General features: G+C 40.3%; 2 non-coding genes across 2 annotated transcripts; both read right to left on the reverse strand.

Moving 5' to 3' along the window:
* Window positions 1-8,499: 8,499 nt before the first annotated feature.
* TRNAW-CCA lies at window positions 8,500-8,571 on the reverse strand. The gene has a single exon. It is a non-coding gene; the product is annotated as a tRNA-Trp (tRNA).
* Window positions 8,572-9,201: 630 nt separating this feature from the next.
* TRNAD-GUC lies at window positions 9,202-9,273 on the reverse strand. Its single transcript has one exon. It is a non-coding gene; the product is annotated as a tRNA-Asp (tRNA).
* Window positions 9,274-23,394: the final 14,121 nt, after the last annotated feature.

The raw sequence follows: 23,394 nt of genomic DNA on the forward strand, positions 1-23,394 counted from the left end.
AAAACCAGACCTTGACTACAGGGCACTTTAACCTGCCGTTGAATTTGTGACAAAATTGTATTGCCAAATACTACACTTCCACTTACCCTAAAGAAGGTTGGGGCATTCCTAAAGAATTTCATTTAGCTCTTTGGGCTCAACTGCATTTTTGTTGAGAGCCATCTATGGGTTGGATCCCTCCACCCGTGAGTATCTTAAACCATAACTTAAACCTAAATGTTTAATAATGCAGCGAAATGAAATGATTTAGAAATGCCTTAATAGGCAATTTAAGATTACTGAGATAGATAGGTGCATTCTAGATTTTAATCTTAGGGGAAGCCTAGTGATTTTAATTAGGCCGGAAACACTAATCAGAGCCATATTAAGGATCCAAGTTAAAACCTGGTGGAGTCTCAGAAATTTAAGATAAAAATGTCTTCTTGAAAACAAATACCATTGATAACAAATACATGTATACCTTACCAATTTATATATGTTTCAAGAAAAGAAAGGTGACCTTAGAATTAGGTTGTCTTAATCATTTCCCAAATTCTGACCTCCAGACTATGCTTTATAAGCTCCTTTAAAAAGAAAGTTTATCTGATTTCTGCATGGTTCTTGTAAATTTAAAGAACCTTCACCAAAAATGTTTCCTATGAATCAAGCCATTTTATTTTGTTGAAATGGAGACATTATTTCTAACCTAGAGACAATTTTACTAATTATTAACATTTACATATATTTGAGCAATATTAAGATCAGGAATGCAAATTCAAAATTGTACTTTAATTAGCAAGTTGTTTCGAAGATTTTTAGGTCGCAGTGTAAAAGTTACCTCAACCCCTACCACCATGGTCATCGCCGAGTACAGAAAGGAGTGTTTTATTCTCAGAGGGTGAACTGAGCTGACAGGCAAACGATCATGATTTTGCAGTGACTGGTAACCCCACAAACGTAGTCAGCGAGTGTGGGATGACCACAGTCTGCGGTGTGCCCTCCCACAGTTATTTCTTTTCGTAGAGTCTTAACGTTAAAATGTGCAGAGCAAAAGTCCTGAGCATAATCTCTGCAAGGCCACAACTAATGGGTTTATTCTACCCTACTCAAATTAGCAAATTATCCTGTTAAGTCTATACCTTACTAGTTGTAGGGTTTGGCTCTTGGCCTGACTGTACTTACAGTTTTTAAAAGGTAGGTTTTGCTGCTCTGAAAGGGTCAGAGTTACCAGGGCTAGATTTGATCTGAGGAGGGTAGATTATAGAAAGGTCTCCAGGTTCTGGTAGCTAGTGGATCCTGACGTGTTTTCTCAGAGGAGGCGGCATCACTGACTGACACATGAAAATAAAAACCTACCTAAATTGTATGCAAATACAATGATGGAATCACAGAGCCATATGGGAGAGCTATCAGGATGCTACTCTGCTTTTTTTCCATAGGGCCTTTGTACTAGAAAATTTCCATGCAGTTTAATCCTACCTTTTACCACAAGCCAAAAAAGAAAAAAAATTACCCGTTGAACCTGAAAGTTGTCTTATTTAATTTTTTGATTACTATACAATATTATTAATTTCAAGTGTACAACATATGATTCTATATTTTTATACATTATGAAATGATCACTGTACAAAGTTGGTAAAATATTTTTTACTATTAACTTACGTGCACATTACATCCCCCATGATTTATCTTATAGTTGGGAGTTTGTACCTCTTAATTGCCTTCTCCTCTGGCAACCACCAGTTCTCTGTATCTGAGAGTCTGTTTCTGTTTTGTTTATTCCTTTGTTTTGTTTTTCAGATTCCACATAAAAGTGAAATATATGGTATTTGTTTTTGTCTAACATTTCACTTGGCATAATACCTCCCAGGTCCGTCCATGTTGCTATAAATGGCAAGATTTCATTCTTTTTTATGGTTAAGTATTCCTGTGAGAGAGAGTGTGTGTGTTTGTGTGTGAATTTGTGTCTATATCAATTTATATCACATTTTCTTTATCCATTCATCTCTGGATGAACACTTGGTTTGCTTACATATCTTCAGTGTTGTGAATGATGCTGCAATAAACATAGGGGTGCATTTTTTTTTCATTATTTTCAGGTAGTGGAATTGCTAGATCATATGGTAGTTCTATTTTTAATTTTTTGTGGAACCTGCATACTGTTTCCGTGGTGGCTGCATCTATTTACATTCCTATCAATAGTGCACGAGGATTCCCTTTAATCACGTCCTCACCAATACTTTTCTTTTTGATAACAGCCATTTTGATAGGTGTGAGGTGTTATCTCACTGTGGTTTTGATTTGTATTTCTCTAATGATTAGTGATGTGTATGTGCTCAGCTGCAACCGACTCTTTTGTGACCCCATGGACTGCAGCCCACCAGGCTCCTCTGTCCATGAAATTTTCCAGGTAAGAATACTGGAGTGGGTTCCCATTTCCTAGTCCAGGGTATTTTCCCGACTCAGGGACCGAACCTGCATCTCTTTTGGCTCCTGCATTGGCAGGAGGATGCTTTACCACTGAGCCACCTGAGAAGCCCCAGTGATTAGATGATACTGAACACTTTCTCATGTGTATGTTGGCCATCTATATGTCTTCTGAAAGTTCTTTTTTTAAAAAAAATTATCTATTTTAATTGGAGGCTAATTACTTGACAATATTATAGTGGTTTTTGCCAAACATTGACATGAATCAGCCACAGGTGCACATATGTTCTCCATCCAGAACCCCCTTTCCACCTCCCTCCATCCCATCCCCCAGGGTCATCCCAGTGTACCAGCCCTGAGCACCCTGTCTCATGCATCAAACCTGAAAGCTCTTTTAAATAGACAATACTTTACCCTATGTTGTGTTAGTCACTCAGTCGTGTCCGACTCCTTGCAACCCCATGGACTGTGGACCACCAGGCTCCTCTGGCCATGAAATTCTCCAGGCAAGAATACTGGAGTGGGTTGCCATTTCCTTCTCCATCTATACCCTATAAGCCAACATTAAAGATAATTCAGAAAGAACTGCATTCTAGGTGCCTGAAATCAATGTTCTCTGAGCGAAACATAGTTTTCATTCCCTTTCATTAATTATCTCTCCTTTTCTTATCACTGGGTACTATCAACAGGAGGTTATTTGCAGATTCTACATTTCTCAGGAAATATGGTTGATGTCATAAGGTGTCAGACTGCCTTTCTACATCATCCCCAAAGCCGTGAGTTATCAAATTCAGACTTGGAATTAGCCTAGATGCATCCAGGTATATCCCCAGCACTACTGTTTTTAGTGACTAAGGTAATTTTGCTTTTAACTCTGCTGTAGAGCTCTGAAGTAGGGTGCTATCAATAGGTTATTTATTTTTCTCATACTCTGTGTACCTTAAGGCCAAGAGGTTGGGCTACAGAGTGTGGCCCCTTTGTTCCTAATTACTTGTTACACACTATTTCTCTTTCCTCCTTCAAAAACATTTGAAGTTCATATCATCTGATCCCTTTATCATCTTTACAGCTAAAATTTATCAACCCCTTGGGCACTCTCCCTCAGAAATTAGACCATTGCTTCTTGCACTAGGTTTTGTCTGCATTCTGTGAATTCAACATGACCCGTGTAACACCAACACTGAGCCTCTTAGGTCTTTGACCTCTTCATCTCCAATGACTTGTTCCTCTACTCCATCTCATCCATCCACTCCAGTGGTACGACTCTGAACCCTGTCATCAGTAACTCAGTAAATCTCAATTTCAAGTATCCCAATAGTCAATAAGTAGCCCCTTTTTACTCAGCTCATTTGTCATATTCTTGCTGACCTCCAATTCATTAATCCCAATACTTAAAAAAAAGTCTATTTTTCCTGCTTCTGCCATCATTTAATCATTCCAACTCAACTGATTTAGATTCCTTGATCAATCCTTACAATCACTCTTTTGCAAACATTTTCAACTCTCTCACTCCAGTGTCTCTTTCTTGCTTGGAGGAACTTGGAGCCTTGCTTGGACTGAACCTTGTTGGAACAAACTTTCTCATTGCTTGCGCCCAAGATTGCTGGCAAAAAAAATCATACACCAGCTGGTTTTAATTCATGACCTCAGACCTCACAGGAGCACTTGACACTCTCTGGATTAACCATTCATACTTTCACCTCTCTCCTCAAATTATTCACATCCCTTCCTCCAACCTGTCCCCATTTTCAGCTAGCTGATGATCTTGCCTCATAATTGAGAACATAAAAACCATCTGTGGAGAATGCCTCAACTTCAGACAGTCAAGTCTGCACACATTTTCTCTTGCATCTTTCTTGTTTAAATTGAAGTGGTGTCCTATCAGAGTGAATTCTACCAATTGTACTCTGGGTCTCAGCCTTTTCTCCTCAAGGACCTGATGCTTTCAGTCATCTCCTGTGAAATTTCTGAATTTAAAAATGAGACTCGATTTTTTTTGTGTTACATTCATCCAATGTAAAAAAAAATGTAAATTATCTTTTATGTCAAAACAGGTAGTAGGTTTAAAAAAATTTTTTTTTTTAATGTTACAGCTCTGATAACCCAAAGCTTCGGGAAACAATGGAAAGATATTTCTATGTGAACCCACAGACTTAAAATTATGCAATTACTTTGTCAGAAAACTCTTACAATTTTTTTTTCCTTAAACAATTGGAAACACTTCATTTCCCTTTCTGGAGTTCTTAATGTTATTAACATACAGGTGACTTTTTTATTTTTCATTATCCTGTTTTGTATAGGACTTGGTTGTGAATTTAAGGATGTCACCTGAAACAGAGCAGATGATAAAATACTACATGACATTTATCTAAGAATATGAGAGAATGTTTACAACACAGCTGTAAATAAAATATGAAAAGAAAAAGAGACCCATATTAGAGTAAGATCTCAGTTTTATGAAGAACTGAGATGTGTATGGATATGTGTATATTTAAATGGACTAAATGAGTATAGACCAGAATGTTCATAGTAGTTTCTTCTAGGAGATGGGAACAGATGATTTTTCTTATGTTTTTCTCTATTTCTACAGTGAACACATATGATTTCATAATAACTACTTTTCTATTTTGTAATCATAACTACTTATGATTTATAAGCGTAACTACTTTGAATTAGTATGGGAAATTGGAAAATCACTTGTCTTATCAGAATTCACAACCTGTTTTTTAGCTTTCATTTCCAAAGGCTCCATTTTATCAGTTCCTCCAAGTACATCAGTCCTAAGTAACTGATTAAAAATAATTCAAAAGTGAAAGCTATCTTATTAAATGGGTGAAAAATGCTCAGAGCATTCTGTACTAGGGGATAAATCCATTTGTAAGAATACATGATAGACTGGAAAGTTGTTAGTGAAATAGAACAAAATCACAGAGCCATTGAGTGTCAGAATTTGAGAATTCAAATATCAATTTGTGTATTCCAGATCCTTTTTCCTTATATCACTCCTATATAATGATTGTAGAAGTTTAAATGACATGTTCGATTTTGGGTTATTTCACAGTGACATCAAGTCAGTAAAATGGGCCATTGTGAAAGAGTACAAATGTTCAGCCTTGGGAAAGAAGCTAAAACCTGTAAAGTGACCATTTTAGAGTTATAGAACTATTACTAATGATATAAATATTAATGAAGGGGTTGCCAAAGAGTCAGACACGACTTAAGAACTAAACAATGATATATATTAACTTGACAACATCGAAGACACTTTTATGTATTTTATTTAAAAAAAATTTTTTTGTTTTTGACTGTGCTGGTTTTTGTTGTTGGGCTACTCTGTAGTTGCAGTGCACAGGCTTTTCATTGTGGTGGCTTCTTTGTGGCAGAGCACAGGTTGTAGGGTGTGTGGGCATCAGCATCTGTGGCACGTGGGCTCAGTAGTTGCGGTTTCCTGGCTCTAGGGCAAAAAGGCTCAGTAGTTGCGGCCACAGGCTTAGTTGCTCCTCAGCAGGTAGGATATTCCTGGATGAGGGATCAAACCTACATCTCCGGCATTGATGGGCAGGTTCTTTACCACTGAGCAACCAAGGAAGCCCTGTGTATTTTATCTTATGACTCTCTTAACAACTCTGAGGTAAGTGGGGCCTCCAGTCCAGCCTTGCTCTTTAGGCCCGTGATTCTTTTATTTTAGCTTGCATCAGAATACCCAGGAAGGCCTGGTTAAAACTCAGGTTGGTAGGCCCACCCAGAGTTTTCTGAGTCTGTGAGTCTGGAGTGGGGCCTGAAATTTTACGTTTTTAACTTGTTTCCAGGATGCTGGTCCAGCAACAGCAGTTCTAGGCTATTTTTCACGTTCTTTGTAAAGCCATAGCTGACCTTGTCACATTCTTAAATAATAGCTCTTCATTGCTTGCAGAATAAAATCTAAATTAGTTAGAATGGCACAAAAGGTCCTGGGTGAGCTGACTCCTGTTTACCTTTACAGCTTTACTTCTCTTTTCCTCTCCAGCAATAATGAATAACTATTAATAGTAGTTCTCCAAAGAAGTTGTATTAGTTTGCTGGGACTGCCAAATAAAATGATTTACAAGGTAATACAAACTGCTCTGTCTGCCTCACAAGAGTATGATTTTGTACAAATGAGATACCATCCTTAGTCCCAGCTAAGATTAAGTGTCTTGAAATGGCAACCCACTCCAGTATTCTTGCCTGGAGAATCCCACGGATGGAGGAGCCTGGTGGGCTACAGTCTACAGGGTCGCAAAGAGTCAGACAAGACTGAGCGACTTCACTATGCTGCATATGCAAAGTTGCCAGGGGTGAAAATGACCATTACTTCCGTTATGGGCTGAATTGTGTTCCCTGATTTCATTCATATATTGAAGCCCTAATCCCTTGGTACTTCAAAATGTGGCTGTATTTCCAAGGTAAGGCCTTTTAAGAGGTGATTCAGTTAAATGAAGCCACGAATGGGCCCTAATTTGATCTGATTGGTGTCCTGAAAGAGGAAACTTGGACACATACAGAGATACTAAGGATGTATACGTATGCAGGAAAGCCCATGTGAAGACCTAGCAAGAGAGTGGTCATCTATGAGTGAAGGACAGGCTTCAGAAGAAACTAGCTGTACTGTCACTTTGATCTTGGACTTCCAGCCTTCAGAACTGTCAGAAAATAAATTTCTGTTGTTTAAAAGCTACCCAGTCTGCGGTATTTTGCTGTGGCAGCCCTAGGAAGCTAATACATATAAACCTCAGCTTTTATAGTTGGAAGACGTCAGATCCTAGGGTTATTAAGTGACAGTGCTTGACTCATAGAAGGCATCCACATATGTCCACTGGATGGAATGCCTTAAAGTCACATAGAAGCTTTCATTATTTTTCAAGATCTTCCTTTATGAAGACTTTCTGAACTACCTAATGTCCATATTTTAGCACCCTCACACCACTCTGTTTTTGCTACTCACGCTAATATATTATGGTGTTTGGTTACTTAAGGTATCTTTTTGTCTGCTGCTCAAAAAAACACTTTTACTGGGTGTAATCTTTTCCTCAGTGTTCATTGCAGTATCAGTGGTCCATAAACATCTGTTGAAATGTATGATCTAATCGCAATCCAACCAAAAAGGAAAGCAAAGAACTACACAAAAACATGATGTCCAATGCTAGAATAGGCTGAAATGTAAGAAATTAGTATTTGCCATATTCAAAATATTGAGCAAGAAAACTCAGGGACTTGCATGGAATATACCCAATAAAAAACCCCCCAAACTAATAATTTCTCATAGTCTTGCCATTCACTTTTTGTACAACAAATATTTGACACATGCCTCTAAGGCACTATTCAGTACCAAGAGTCCTAGAACTTACAAAGGTGAATGAGTAAGCTTTGCTTCCTGCTATGAGACTAATAGTTGAAAGTGGTACCTAATTTATTACTACTTGCATTAGTTGATGAAAAGATAAAAGATGCATTGGTATCACTTAGGGCCAACGGCTTTTAGGCAGTTTTTTCAATAGTTTGTTTCAACCTTTAATATAAGATAGTGAAGACAGGGATCTGGAGTCATTCACCAGGTTCAGGGTCTTCGGTTAGTCATTATTTAGTGTGCCACCGTTTCACCTGTAAGACTGTACAGCGTGCACATGTTGATGTCAACTATTACACAGAGTTAGAAATTGTACCTTGTTGAACTTGCTTTCCAAAGGGAAACAGGTCTAAAATTGTTTTTGGAAAAACAGCTCGTACGGTTTATGTACTGTACGTTCCCTGTTACGGACCACCATCAGCTAATATGCTCTCTAATGCACAACAGTAACAGCCACATAACTATGCATTATGAATGTTCAATGACAGAGAATTCACAAGGCTCAACAGTGAAAAAAAATGACCAAAACCACCACCTTTAAGGTGATCCTTGTCTTTTGGCAGACTAAGGTAATCTTTGTCTTCTTGCAGACTAAGGATTACTGGGATAACATTTGAACAAGAAGATTTAATCCTGCAATGAAAGGCACTTCCAGAAAATGGCGGGAACACATCTAGCTTGAATACATCTAGTTCATAGAAACCAGAAGGCCTAAAAGTAAAAGGCCATGACCCCGACGTGATTCGAACACGCAGCCTTCTGATCTGGAGTCAGACGCGCTACCGTTGCGCCACGAGGTCCTGCTGGGCTGTGGTTCGCGCAGTTTCTTAGGACTCCGGTAAAATGGCGTCTCTTCCGGGAGCGCCTTGCCTTTCCTTCCATTCTTTCCTTGCTTCTCCATCGGAGACTGATTCCTTTAGCTGCAAGATTTTCCTCATAGCTAGCCCTCTACCTAGGCTAGGATGAGATTAACAGACGCGGGAGAATGGAGTTTCTCGTTTAGTCGAGTCTCCGAGGTCAAAGGAAACTGGTCCTTCCCCTTTTTCTGTAAGCGGTTTCCGTTCCAACCCGCCTGTTTAAGGGCGGAGCCTCGGCCCTCTCTCCCTACCCTCTCCTGTTTCCGTAGGCCGACTTCGTGACCTCCATTTGGAATTTGGCGGGGCACTACTGCGCAGGCGTTTGCCAGCCAGTGTTGGCTTGTTGCTGGAAGCAAGCAGCGGGCGTTCTCCAAACATTTACTTCTTAATCCTTCTGAAAACAGTATAAAGCGTTTACCTTCAGTGTTGGCTTTTACTTCACGGTGAGCTTTAAAGTTATCATTTTGAAAAGACGCACTTACAGAAGATAACAGCATGTTGTATTTGTTAGCTGTGTCGGGCAGTTGAACTATGGGAAATATTTGTGGTGGTTAGTAAAAAAGAATTACCAACCTCCCCGTCGGGGAATTGAACCCCGGTCTCCCGCGTGACAGGCGGGGATACTAACCACTATACTAACGAGGAGCTGCTTCTTAAGCACCTCGCAAGTGTTCCTTTAAAGTAATATTTCTCTCTCTTCTGCCAGCCACCTGCAAATGTGAAAACCCCCAACAGTCGGTCTATTGCTGCTCACATCTGTTCTGGGCGCCTTGGACTCGTTTCTCAGTGAGAAGAGTAAATGATTTAGAATAAATGAAACAAAATGAGCCTCAAGTTTTAGTGATGGTGAATTGTTGAACATAGTTTGCCGGAATTTTTCATGCTTTCCAGATGATTTAGGTTTCTGGTGGGAGGTTTTTGTTTTGATAATTTAGTTTTTTAGTCACCAAGAATACGTGAGTTGAAGCAGCGTGTTTTTTTTTTTTTTTTTAATTTTAACTTTATTGGCATATAGTTGATTTATAATGTTTTAGGAAGCAGAGCTTTACTTCCACAAATTTATATTTTCTTTCTTTAGTCGAAGTTCAAGAATATCATATGGTTGCCAGATGTCCTGGGCAGTCAGAGTTATTCTATGGTCCAGTGTCTCTTCAAACAGTTTGTAAGCTTTTGAGACACAAAAGGACTCACGTAGGCCAAAGGAAATTGCATTCGCTGATTTTTCTTGTATTTAGGTCTTTTTCCTGAGGCATCTCCAGTTTAATCGGAAATGACAAATACTTACATGGTTAAATAATAATACATTTAAATAATTCAAAACCAAGGATGTGCCATTGATTAAACATAGGGTTAGGAAAGAACACTAACATTAATTTGTATTATCCTGAGCCTTTTCTTAAACAGGACCAACCCGGTTCTCAGGAGAATCAAGAGGGCTTCACCTACAAACTTCCGATGGTAACTCTAAATAAGCGAATATCTAGTTACAAACCGACATGATTAAAAGTTTTTATTATAGAACTTAAATTTACGTCTCTTAAGACACATTCCTTGTACTGTGAATTAGTATATTTTTATAGAGCACAAGTTGCATGGTGTTTTCCATCTGATGAAAGTGATTTTGGACTTAAACACATTAAAAAAAATGACAATTTCTGAAACCTGTTTTGGCACTTTTTTCTTTCTTTCACTCTTAAATAAACCCAGAGCTTCAATAAAACTCAGTGTCCCCGGGCCTCCTCCTACTTCTGACCCTCCAATAACTCTTGCAAAGTCAAAGGGCACTGTGATAACTATGATGATGTCCTTTTCCGGTTAAGATTGAAGGGACTTGCCTCAGATCTCTCAGTTGGAGGGCTGCAGGGCAATGGGAAACCAGGTCTCCAGAACTGTTTGCGCGGGGTTCCACCCTGTGGAAGAAGAGCCTTAATCTTTGTCCCTTCAGAAAAGACACCATCCTCTCCACCTCAGCTAACGCTATGCCAGGAGCCACCCATGTGTTGTACTGCGCCTCTCTTGTCCTCCCTAGGGACAGGAAGAAGCAGCCTGAGTCAGCAGAGGTCGTGGAGCAGGGAACTCAACACCTGCTGTCCATCTTCCTAAAATGGAAAGGAAGAGCGAGGGTAACTAACCTGAACAGGGTAAGGGAGCTCAGAAGTTTCTCAGTGTCAGCACTGGGAGAAAGTAAAGGTCAAAATCGAACCGGCAGTACAGACGGCACAGAACTCTCTGGAGGTTAACAGTGTGATGGCAATTGATGTTACTGAAAGTTTTGAATATTGCTTTCCTAAACTGTTAGGATAGCTTGCAAAACTATTCACATTTATTTTATCTTCCCAACAAACCCCGTGAGGTCACACGGCGAGTGTTTTATTCCAATAAGAGAATCTTGTGTAGTTATACAGGTAGGAAGTGGTGAGAGGCCAGGAATCACTCAAACCTTGACTGCAAATCTTGTGCAGTTTTTACCCTGCTGCACAGTTCCACATATATGAATATTAACAAAGAAATATGAGTCATGGAGAGAAAAGCTTGTATCACTTTGTATGTCACACTTATTCCTATGCTAATATTTACTAATCTCTCTTCCTTAGCAGACACTGCAGTTATTCATTCAGTATTGAGCCTCCAGTATCCCCGACATTCCTTTAGATGCACAAGGTTTTAATTAATAAGAACAGGTTTGTTCTTGTAGAGCTTATATTCTAACAGAAGGAGGACAGACCAAAAATGATGATGATCATAAATAAAAGTTCAGTTGCTCAGTCGTGTCCGACTCTTTGTGACCCCATTAGATGGTGACAAGAGAGCAAATATAAAAAAATGGCACTGTAAATGGGTTTGGAGAGTGGCAAGTTAAATAGAATGGTCAAAGCAAGCCTCATTTTAAGAAGGTAACATTTGAACAGACCTGAGCGAAGTAAGAGGTGTAGTTACATAACTATCGGGGAAGCCTGTGGGACCTTAAGGTTCATTGTAGACTTTGGCTTTTATTCTGAGGAGAAATAAGGAGCTATTATGGGGCTTTGAACAGAGAAATGACATGGTCTGGTTTTTTTTTTTTAACTTATTTAATTAAAAAAATTAATATTTACTTGGTTGCACCAGGTCTTAGTTGTGGCATATGGGATATTTACTTGCAGCATGCAGGATCTAGTTCCCTGATGAGGGATTGAACCTGGCTCCCTGCACTGCAAGCACAGAATCTGAGCCACTGGACCACCAGGAAAATTTCTAGTTTATGTTTTAAAGGGTTCTTAGCTCCTCAGTTGCGAGTAGACGATCATGGACAAAAGCAGCAGCAAGGAGACCAAAGAGGTCTCTTGCAGTAATGATAGTGGTTGAGGCTGGGCTGGGAGTGGTCGGGAATGTGAAAAGAGCTGATAGAATTTGAAGGTAGAGCCAATGCAATCTTCTGGTAAAGTTACCGTGAGGTGTGAGAGTGAGAGAGGAATCAAAGACACTTCTAACATTTTTGGCCTGATGAAAGAATACAGTTACCATCAATTGAAGTCAAGAAGAATAACACTCAACTTCAGAGCACACTATCCATATGAAGAGTCCAATGTCAGGAGCACAGCTGGTAATAAGGCAGGCCATCATCCCCTTTCAGGATTTGAAATAGCTCAACTGGAATTTCATCACCCCCACTAGTTTTGTTCATAGTGAAGCTCTCTAAGGCCCACTTGACTTCACATTCCAGGATGTCTGACTCGAGGTGAGTGATCACACCATCGTGATTATCTTGGTCATGAAGATTTTTCTGTACAGTTCTTCTGTGTATTCTTGCCACCTTGGACACTCTGTGGCCATCGTTCCTTGAATTCTGCAACATGGCAACTCTGCCAGTAGAGCGGTATTTTGGGGGATAAGAAGCATTTTAGTTTGGGATGTGTTAAGACTGAGACATACAGAAGGCAGTTGAATGTAATAGTTGAATATTTGTTGTACCGGTCATTGTACTAGCACAGTGTGGAGGGCAGGAGCTATGGTGATGAACAAAGACAGACCCTGACCTCACTGAGCTTCCATTTTAATAGTGGAGACACAGAATAACTACAATGACAACAACAACAAAAATTAAAATTACAAATGTAACAGTTTTTAAGAAGAAGATGCAGAAAGAGCTTTCTTGGTAGGTGGAACTGGATGTATGGAGGTTATAGGAACTGAGGAAATGTGGTGAGCATAGGGGCTGAAAGAAGGCTGACGTGACCAGGGAGCATGAGGAAGGTCACAGAAGAGACAGTCTGAAAGGCCAGTGGGAGTGAGACAAAGTCTCTTAGGCTGTGATAAGAACTTTGCCTTCTGATTCATTCAGTTCAGTTCAGTTCAGTTGCTCAGTCATGTCCGACTCTTTACAGCCCCATGGACTCCAGGCCTCCCTGTCCATCACTAACTCCCGGAGTTTACTCAAACTCATGTCCCTTACGTCGGTGATGCCATCCAACCATCTCATCCTGTGTCCTCCCCTTCTCCTCCTGCCTTCAATCTTTCCCAGCATCAGGGTCTTTTCAAATGAGTCAGTTCTTCCCATCAGGTGGCCAAAGTATTGGAGTTTCAGCTTCAGCATCAGTCCTTCCAATGAATATTCAGGAATGATTTCCCTTAGGATGGACTGGTTGGATCTCCTTGCAGTCCAAGGGACTCTCAAGAGTCTTCTGCAGCACCACAGTTTAAAAGCATTAGTTCTTCGGTGCTCAGCTTTCTTTATAGTCCAATTCTCACATCCATACATGACTACTGGAAAAACCATAGCTTTGACTACGTGGACCTTTGTTGGCAAAGTAATGTCTCTGCTTTTTAATATGCTGTCTAGGTTGGCATAACTTTCCTTCCAAAGAGCAAGTGTCTTTTAATTTCATGGCTTCAGTCACCATCTGCAGTGATTTTGGAGCCCAAAAAAATAAAGTCTGACACTGTTTCCACTGTTTCCCCATCTACTTGCCATGAAGTGATGGGACCGGATGCCATGATCTTAGTTTTCTGAATGTTGAGTTTTAAGTCAACTTTTCACTCTCCTCTTTCACTTTCATCAAGAGGCTCTTTAGTTCTTCTTCACTTTCTGCCATCAGGGTGGTGTCATCTGTGTATCTGAGGTTATTGATACTTGTCCTGGAAATCTTGATTCCAGCTTGTGCTTCATCCAGCCTAGCATTTCACATGATGTACTCTGCATATAAGTTAAATAAGCAGCATGACAATATACAACCTTGATGTACTCCTTTTCCTATTTGGAACCAGTCTGTTGTTCCATATCTAGTTCTAACTGTTGCTTCTTGACCTGCATACAGATTTTTCAGGAGGCAGGTCAGGTGGTCTGGTATTCCCATCTCTTGAAGAGTTTTCCACAGTTTATTGTGATCCACAGAGTCAAAGGCCTTGGGCAGTCAATAAAGCAAAAGCAGATGTTTTTCTGATTCATTACTATTTATTTATTATTTTTAGGATTTATTGAGGTATAATTTACAAACAGAACAATTCATTTTTTAGGCATACCATTCTATGAATTTTCACTACAATCAAATTATGGGCAATTTCCATCACTTTTATCAGAAAGTCACCTTATGGCCCTTTACAGTCAGTCCTCTGCCTCCAGTCCCAGGCACCACTGATCAGATTTTCATTTCTATAGAATGTCATATTACTGGAACTGTGCAGTTTGTAGCCTTTTGAATATAGCTTCTTTCACTTAGCATTGTGCTTTTGAGAGTCATCTATGTTGTGTGTATCAGTAGTTTTTTTAAAATTGATGACTAGTGTTCTATTGTATGGACGTTTGTTTATACACACTAGTTAATGGACGTTTGCATTTTTTCTAGTTTTTAACTAGTATCAAAATAGCTATTACAGACATTAGTGTACAGGTTTTTGTGTGGACATGCATATTCATTTCTCTTGGGTCAATACCTAGATGGGACTGCTAAGTCTTAGGGTTTTACCTTCACAAGAAACTACCAAACTGTTTTCCTAAGTGGGTGTAACATTTTGCATTTCTATCAACAATATATGAGAGTTCTTATTGTCTCATATCTTTGCCAGCACTTGCTATTATATTTTTTATTTGAGCCTTTCTAATAGACGTGCTCCTGGAGAAGGAAATGGCAACCCACTCCAGTATTCTTGCCTGGAGAATCCCACGGACAGAGGAACCTGCCAGGCTACAGCCCATGGGGGTCACAAAGAGTCGGACACAACTGAGTGACTCACAACAACGACAATAGATGTGTCGTGGGATCTCACTGTAGTTAATTTTTTTGTGATGCCGATGTTAATTCTTTTTTAAATTGAAGTATAGTTGATTTGCAATGTTGTATTAGTTTCTGGTATCCAGCAAAGGAATTCAGTTATACATATATATACACATATATCTATTTTCTTTTTCACATTCTTTTCCATTCTGTTAATACAGGATATTGAATATTGTTCTTTGTGCTATACAATAGGACCTTGTTGTTTATCCATTCTATATATAATAGTTGCATTTGTTAGACTCAAGTTCCTAATGCAACCCTCCCTGACCCTCTGTTTACTATAGTTTTAATGTGCCTTTCCCTCATAATTAATGGTGCTGAGCATATTTTCATGGATTTATTTGTGTATCCAAGCCTTTGGCCATTTGAGAATTGGGTTGTTTTATTATAGAATTGTTGAAAGTTTTTTGTACATTCTGATTACTAGTCTTTTTATCAGATATATCATATCTGAAATATGTCTTGGGAAATAGCAACATATATGTGTGATATATATGGGTGTCAGTGTCTTGTATTTTTATTCTTTTTAATAACTTTTTTGTTTCATAGCATGCATGACCTGGTTTCTCGTGTCTCTTCCCTTTTTTCTCTATTATGCTCACTTTCTCAACCCAATTTTTGGGCATAATGTAAATAAGAAATTGGGCTAACTCACTGCTCAATCTTCCTTCTTCCCTGCCTCCTTCCCACAATTAAAGAAGAGTCTAAATTGCTTCTGAGTAGCTTCTGGATTCCATAATCGTTCATTCACAGAAACATTATTTTTATATATTAAACCACTGAGCTTCCCATGCAAATATGAGAATTAACCCTCCCTAAACATTAAAATTCAAAGTTAAATGTTCATGGTTTGGGTCTGGAAGACAGACCTAGATGGGTACATGTTTAGATTATTAAGGGGAAGAAAAAGTGTACTTCACTTTTTCCTGGCCTGATTTATTTAACCAGTAATCCAAAGTTAAAACTGAGAGACAAAAGTGTGCCCCCTGTAGTTCAATCAGCCTTTTCCTTCTCATTAAAAACACACCCATGGGGATGTCCCTGATGGTTCAGTGACTAAGGGTCACTCCCAGGGTTTGATCCCTGGTTGGGGAACTAAGATCCCATAGGTCTCAATATGAGTTTGCATGCTGCAACTAAGATGCAGCACAGTGAAATAAATAAAAATATATATTAAAAAGCACAGCCAACCCTTATTGCTTTATTCTTTGTGCCAGGCATGGAGCTAGGCACTGGGGACAACCGTATGGATAAGACTCACATCCTACCTTGAGGAACTAAGATCATGCAGGAGGTAGACCTTTTGACTGATACAGTTTTGTTTTTTTTTTTAATTTTTTTTATTTACCACAGTATTTTTATTTTTTTTTAAAGGTTTGCAGCTATTTTATTACAAGTGTACATTTAACACAATGAAATCAACACGGATATTGAAGCCTAGTTAATAGTAGTGTAATAATATTTGGATGATTATATTATTTTAAACAACAAACTACACTGAAAAATTAATGTGATACACTTCCTGGTCATACTATTATTAAGAAACACAATGTATACATTGAAAACATGATTGCTTAAAATTTTTTTTTTTTTACAATTTTTTTTTTAATTTTTATTTTATTTTTAAACTTTACAAAATTGTATTAGTTTTGCCAAATATCAAAATGAATCCGCCACAGGTATACATGTGTTCCCCATCCTGAACCCTCCTCCCTCCTCCCTCCCTGATACAGTTATAATACAGTTTAAGTGCTATGGTGGAGGCATAGGCAAGGCTCATTGAGAACCTGGTAAGTGTTCAGTTCAGTTACTCAGTCGCTCAGTCGTGTCCGACTGCGACCCCATGGACTGCAGCACGCCAAGCCTCCCTGTCCATCACCAACTCCCGGAGTTTACTCAAACTCATGTCCATTGAGTCAGTGATGTCATCCAACCATCTCATCCTCTGTCCTCCCCTTCTCTTTGCCTTCAATCTTTCCCCAAATCAGGGCCTTTTCAAATGAGTCAGCTCTTCGCATCAGGTGGGCAGAGTACTGGAGTTTCAGCTTCAGCATCAGTCCTTCCAATGAACATTCAGGACTGATTTCCTTTAGGATGGACTGGTTAGGTCTCCTTGCAGTCCAAGGGACTCTCAAGAGTCTTCTCCAACACCACAGTTCAAAAGCATCAATTATTTGGCACTCAGCTTTCTTTATAGTCCAACTCTCACATCCATACATGACTACTGCAAAAACCATAGCCTTGACTAGACGACCTTCGTTGGCAAAGTAATGTCTCTGCTTTTAATATGCTGTCTAGGTTGGTCATAACTTTCCTTCCAAGGAGTAAGCGTCTTTTTATTTCATGGCTGCAGTCACCATCTGCAGTGGTTTAAGAGCCCCCAAAAATAAAGTTTGCCACTGTTTCTACTGTTTCTCCATCTATTTGCCATGAAATGATGGGACCGGATGCCATGATCTTAATTTTCTGAATGCTGAGTTTTAAGTCAACTTTTTCACTCTCCTCTTCCACTTTCATCAAGAAGCTTTTTAGTTCCTCTTCACTTTCTGCCATAAGGGTGGTGTCATCTGCATATCTGAGGTGATTGATATTTCTCCCGGCAATCTTGATTCCAGCTTGTGTTTCTTCCAGCCCAGCATTTCTCATGATGTACTTTGCATATATGTTAAATAAGCAGGGTGACAATATACAGCCTTGATGTACTCCTTTTCCTATTTGGAACCAGTCTGTTGTTCCATGTCTAGTTCTAACTGTTGCTTCCTAACCTGCATACAGATTTCTCAAGAGGCAGGTCAGGTGGTCTGGTATTCCCATCTCTTTTAGAATTTTCCACAGTTTATTGTGATCCACACAGTCAAAGGCTTTGGCATAGTCAATGAAGCAGAAATAGATGTTTTTCTGGAACTCTCTTGCTTTTTTCGATGATCCAGCGGATGTTGGCAATTTGATCTCTGGTTCCTCTGCCTTTTCTAAAACCAGCTTGAACATCTGGAAGTTCTCGGTTCATGTACTATTGAAGCCTGGCTTGGAGGATTTTGAGCATTACTTTGCTAGTGTGTGAGATGAGTGCAATTGTGCGGTAGTTTGAGCATTCTTTGGCATTGCCTTTCTTTGGGATTGGAATGAAAACTGACCTTTTCCAGTCCTGTGGCCACTGCTGAGTTTTCCAAATTTGCTGGCATATTGAGTGCAGCACTTTCACAGTATCATCTTTTAGGATTTGAAATAGCTCAATTGGAATTCCATCACCTCCACTAGCTTTGTTTGTAGGGATGCTTGTTAAGGCCTGATAAGTGTAGGCTCTGCTTTAAGTGCTTTACATCTGTTAACCATTTAATCACCAGATGGTCAACACTGAAATCAGATTGATTATATTCTTTGCAGCCAAAGATGGAGAAGCTCTATATAGTCAGCAAAAACAAGACCAGGAGCTGACTGTGGCTCAGATCATGAACTCCTTATTGCCAAATTCAGACTTAAATTGAAGAAAGTAGGGAAAACCACTAGACCATTCAGGTATGACCTAAATCAAATCCCTTATGATTATACAGTGGAAGTGAGAAATAGATTTAAAGGCCTAAGTCTGATAGATAGAGTGCCTGATGAACTATGGAATGAGGTTCGTGTCATTGTACAGAGACAGGGATCAAGACCATTCCCATAGAAAAGAAATGCAAAAAAGCAAAATGGCTGTCTGGGGAGGCCTTACAAATAGCTGTGAAAAGAAGAGAAGTGAAAAGCAAAGGAGAAACGGAAAAATATAAGCATCTGAATGCAGAGTTCCAAAGAATAGCAAGAAGAGATAAGAAAGCCTTCTTCAGCGATCAATGCAAAGAAACAGAGGAAAACAACAGAATGGGAAACACTAGGGATCTCTTCGAGAAAATCGGAGATACCAAAGGAACATTTCATGCAAAGATGAGCTCGACAAAGGACAGAAATGGTATGGACCTAACAGAGGCAGAAGATATTAAGAAGAGGTGGCAAGAATACACAGACGAACTGTACAAAAAAGATCTTCATGACCCAGATAATCACGATGGTGTGATCACTGACCTAAAGCCAGACATCCTGGAATGTGAAGTCAAGTGGGCCTTAGGAAGCATCACTACGAACAAAGCTAGTGGAGGTGATGGAATTCCAGTTGAGCTATTCCAAATCCTGAAAGATGATGCTGTGAAAGTGCTGCACTCAATATGCCAGCAAATTTGGAAAACTCAGCAGTGGCCACAGGACTGGAAAAGGTCAGTTTTCATTCCAATCCCAAAGAAAGGCAATGCCAAAGAATGCTCAAATTACCGCACAATTGCACTCATCTCACATGCTAGTAAAGAAATGCTCAAAATTCTCCAAGCTAGGCTTCAGCAATACGTGAACCGTGAACTTCCTGATGTGCAACCTGGTTTTAGAAAAGGCAGAGGAACCAGAGATCAAATTGCCAACATCCGCTGGATCATCGAAAAAAGCAAGAGATTTCCAGAAAAACATCTATTTCTGCTTTATTGACTATGCCAAAGCCTTTGACTGTGTGGATCACAATAAACTGTGGAAAATTCTAAAAGAGATGGGAATACCAGACCACCTGACCTGCCTCTTGAGAAATTTGTATGCAGGTCAGGAAGCAACAGTTAGAACTGGACATGGAACAACAGACTGGTTCCAAATAGGAAAAGGAGTTCGTCAAGGCTGTATATTGTCACCCTATTTATTTAACTTATATGCAGAGTACATCATGAGAAACGCTGGACTGGAAGAAACACAAGCTGGAATCAAGATTGCCAGGAGAAATATCAATCACCTCAGATATGCAGATGACACCACCCTTATGGCAGAAAGTGAAGAGGAACTAAAAAGCCTCTTGATGAAAATGAAAGTGGAGAGTGAAAAAGTTGGCTTAAAGCTCAACATTCAGAAAACAAAGGTCATGGCATCTGGTCCCACAACTTCATGGGAAATAGATGGGGAAACAGTGGAAACTGTGTCAGACTTTATTTTTCTGGGCTCCAAAATCACTACAGATGGTGACTGCAGCCATGAAATTAAAAGACGCTTACTCCTTGGAAGGAAAGTTATGACCAACCTGGATAGCATATTCAAAAGCAGAGGCATTACTTTGCCAACAAAGGTTCATCTAGTCAAGGCTATGGTTTTTCCTGTGGTCATGTATGGATGTGAGAGTTGGACTGTGAAGAAAGCTGAGCGCCAAAGAATTGATGCTTGTGAACTGTGGTGTTGGAGAAGACTCTTGAGAGTCCCTTGGACTGCAAGGAGATCCAACCAGTCCATTCTGAAGGAGATCAGCCCTGGGATTTCTTTGGAAGGAATGATGCTAAAGCTGAAACTCCAGTACTTTGGCCACTTCATGTGAAGAGTTGACTCATTGGAAAAGACCCTGATGCTGGGAGGGATTGGGGGCAGGAGGAGAAGGGGACGACAGAGGATGAGATGGCTGGATGGCATCACGGACTCAATGGACGTGAGTCTCAGTGAACTGCGGGAGTTGGTGATGGACAGGGGGGCCTGGCGTGCTGAGATTCATGGGGTCGCAAAGAGTCGGACACGACTGAGCGACTGGTCTGATCTGATCTGATCTGAACCATTTAATCCTATTATAATTCTTTGAGTTTGGTACAATAACTTTCCCTTTTACAGATGAGGAAACAGATATAGGAAGGCTACGGTTACACAGGTAGAAAGTGATGGAAGTATGTGCAAAATAGTATGGAATCACAGCGAAGGAAGGAGTACCTCTGCCTCAGATACCTGGAAAAAAACTAGCTGGGTGTGCAAAGGATGATGAACTTTGAAAGAAAAGGAGGAATGTTTTCCAGCACTTCTTCAAGGCAGAAACACTGAGTGCTAAAGCACAGAACTTGTGAAGGAATTTGGGGATTTATACATATATACATATACATGCATGCTCAGTCGTGTCTGACTCTTTTGCAACCCCATGGACTGTAGCCCTCTAGGCTCCGCTGTCCTCGGAATTTTTCAGGCAAGAACACTGGAGTGGGCTGCCATTTCCTACTCCAGGGGATCTTCCTGAACAAGGGATTGAACCTGTGTGTCTTGTATCTCCTGCATTCGCAGGCAGATTCTTTACCACTTGTAGTACCTGGGAAGAGAAGGGCTGCTGCTTTTGGGTTGCAGGAGGCAGGGACCATCTTCATCTGTCATTTATGTGCACAGTTGGGGATGGTAAGAAATCACAGACTCTGAGGGACTGGCAGGAACCTTAGATCTTTTCTTCCCTTTCACTTCTACACACGTGGAGACAGAGGTCCAGAGAGCTCCAGGACTGAGAATACCACTCTCCCCGCCTGCTTCCACCCCCGCCTTTTTTCCCTTGCTGTACTAATGCTAGGAATCTGAGGACTGAGTGATTAGGTCTAAAAGTAGGGGTGGGGGTGGTTGTTCCAGGGCATTGGATCTTCGTCACCTCCCTGGTGGTTATCTGCCCAGACCGGTCTCTGCTTCCTTTCCCATCTCTGAGGAAGACACCTGCTAGCCCTGGCCCCAAGACTCAAGGTCACTGAGCTTGCTGTTTCCGACTTTTTCCCGGGCCGACTGGCACCTGCAGACCTGCTGGTTAGTAGCTGTGCAGATTGATCTGTCTGAACTTAAGGCATGTACTAGCTCCACCTGCAGGACCATGGGTCTTGGTGACCCACTCTCTCCCCTGGCCCTTTGGACTCATCCTCAGACAACTGGGAAGGACAAGTTCATTATTTGGGGTGGGATGAAATAGTTTCTGTTTCTTTGCTTTAGTCTTGACCTGTTTCCTCTTCTAAATGCAAAGCAACAAAAATTCTTGCCTCATATGCACGACTTGGGTTTGACATTCAAGGTGCTATCTTGGGGAAAAAGCTGTAGCCCTTCTTATATTCCTTATTCTTCTGTGATTTACTCATGAGATTAGTAAGGTTATGTTATCAGAATTTATTGATAGAAATGAAGTTGATGATATAATAAAAGAGAAGAAAGCCAGCACAAAATTAGATGGAGTACTATTTTTCTATGCATTTCAAATATTGAAACAAGTTTGGAAAAGAATATGTGAAAATGTTCAAAGTAATTGTATCCAAGTTAGAGTATGTTGTTGATCTCTTTTTCTCTTTTCTGTATTTCCTGAATTTTCTACTATGTGCGTGTATTATTCATGAACGCAGAAAAACAAGAAATATTTTGGGCGGGGAGTGGGCCGGTAGTCCCTAATATGAGGCAAAGCAGAAGGCTCAAACACACACCTGGTGATAGTCTTTCTTAGAACTAGGGTGAGTAATCCCTTCTCTGATTGTCCTTGTCAGTCCAAGATTTCATTATTTTGCAGCGTTAGTTGTTTATATGTAGTTCCTTGAGGGAGGTGGGTGGATGAGGAAGCAGATTTCCACGCCAGTAAAACAGGGCATGCGGCTTTTTTCCTTCGTCCCTTTGTCTCCTGGCCGCTGTGTTCCTAGCCTTTTGTTGTTTTCTGCACGGACTTAGATTCAGAATTGAAAGAAAAACAAGTGCCAGCCCTCCGCGCGCCCTCTGGTGTCCCAGTGAGGTATAGCCAGACAGTAACCTGGGAAGATCAGGGCCATTTCACGCGGCGCTCTCCCCAGAGACGGTGCGGCAGACGAGATGTGTGGGGTCTTAGAGGAAGGACTCGCACGCCAACAAGCTTGGCAGGCTTAGTCTTTGAAACCATAGGTGTGGAAGGTGATTTTTGAAAAACAAAGTCCGCATCTGGTATTTAAAAAAAACCGATAACGTAAATTCTCAAAGCATTCCGCACAGGTGTTTGGGGTCTAAAACGAAGAAAGTCCCATTTTGTTGTGTTAGATGCTCAGTCGTGTCAGACTTTTTGCGACCCCATGGACTGTAGCCCACCAGGCACCTCTGTCCATGGGATTCTCCAGGCAAGAATGCTGGAGTGGGTAGCCCTTCCCTTCTCCAGGGGATCTTCCCAACCCAGGGATCGAATACTGGTCTCCCACATTAAGAAAGTCACATTTTGTCTACAATTAAAACATAAATCAGTACTTTGAATTGAGTGCAAATAAATTCAATGAAAGGGGTCGGAATACCTGGGCTTGACTGCTGATAATGATTTCTGCCACTTTAAGCTTTGTCAGTGTAATGTGAAAGTTGATATTGAAGGTCCTTTTGTCTATAATTTAGTTCTTTGTATGGCATTTTCATCAAATTACATGTTTTTTTCAAAGTCTATTTCCACTAAAAAGCGACCAACCAAAAAAAAGCCACCAAAAGTCAACCAACCAACCAATATAGACAATATTTTTCAGTGTGTAAGGATCGATAAGTTTGTATGTGTGTGCTTAGTCGCTCAGTCATTTCTGACTCTGTGATACCATGTACTGTAGCCCACCAGGCTCCTCTGTCCATGGGAATTTTCCAGGCAAGAATATGGAGAGCAGGTTGCCACTTCCTACACCAGAGGATCTTCCTGACCCAGAGGTTGAACCTGAGTCCTCCCTCGTTTTGGTCCTTCCTGAATTCTTCCAGGTTA

This window comes from Bubalus bubalis, chromosome 4 (assembly GCF_019923935.1).
Source record: "Bubalus bubalis isolate 160015118507 breed Murrah chromosome 4, NDDB_SH_1, whole genome shotgun sequence".
Classification (NCBI taxonomy): Eukaryota; Metazoa; Chordata; class Mammalia; order Artiodactyla; family Bovidae; genus Bubalus; species Bubalus bubalis.